Raw genomic sequence first — 1111 nt, forward strand, 5'->3', positions numbered from 1 at the left:
CTCGGCTAGTCTTTGGTATAATTTAACATGGGGTCTAACCAGAGTACCACACAATATGGTGTTATGTGGGTGGCCAGTTGCTAGCAGAACTATCTCCTGGCTGGTCAGTTTGTTAAGGTTCATTCGGAATTCACGTCGTGGCTGTAGTTTAAACTCAAAGGTATGACAAAGGTTGTAAACTGAAGTCATGTTTTACATCTTGAAAGTTAAGCAATGGGGCACCGTGAAATAATGCCGTCAAGTCAGGCGTTCACGTTAAGTTCTTGACATTCGTGTCAATACAAGACGATTTAGCCATGATGGCCCGTATGTAACTGAGAGAAGCTATTACTACTTTGGTTTGTGTAATGAAAAAATTTAACACAAAAAAGGGTTTTTAAGGAACCGAAAGCTATATACGTACAACATGTTCCATTTCGAAATTCACCAAAAGTCTAGTTTTTTATTAACAAAAATATAATTCCCCAACGTGTAACTCTTCCTTTTTAAGATCATTTTTCGAAATAAACACATTCATCCAACTTTTTGTTATGTTTTAATTTCACACATTAAAAATAATTAAAATTATCCCTCGAGTAACTCTTCCCTTTTACACACCACTAACATCCCTTTATTTACATAAACAATAGAAAACTGGGCAACTCTAACCTAACGAAACTTCTTTAACTTTCTTCTTTGTCAGTTTCTTATTAAATTTCAACAAGTGCGTAAGTTATTGCCGTGATAAAGTAAAAAAATACTCAAATAATACTTAAATTAGTGTAATAAATACAATTTTTATAAATAACTAATTAATTAAAGTGTTTTTATGTATTAACTATTAAATATAACCACAAAACATTCAATTTGTCAAAAAACATATACCTACAAAGTAAAATTGTATTATTAAAAATGTGATTTTTTCCTTATGACTTATGTTTGTGTTGTTGTTTCGCATTGCGTTTTTTTTATTTGCATCTCCTAAAGTGTTGTTGTTGTTTAAAAGTTTAAACAAGCAAGCGCGAGTTATGTTATGTCACTAACAGAGTTAAAAATATAAACAACTTGATCGTTTCGTTGCTAATTTAAAAACTAATTTATTTTTCTTCAAGTCTTAAAAAATGAAAATTTA

Source organism: Lucilia cuprina, chromosome 5 (assembly GCF_022045245.1).
Source record: "Lucilia cuprina isolate Lc7/37 chromosome 5, ASM2204524v1, whole genome shotgun sequence".
Lineage (NCBI taxonomy): Eukaryota > Metazoa > Arthropoda > Insecta > Diptera > Calliphoridae > Lucilia > Lucilia cuprina.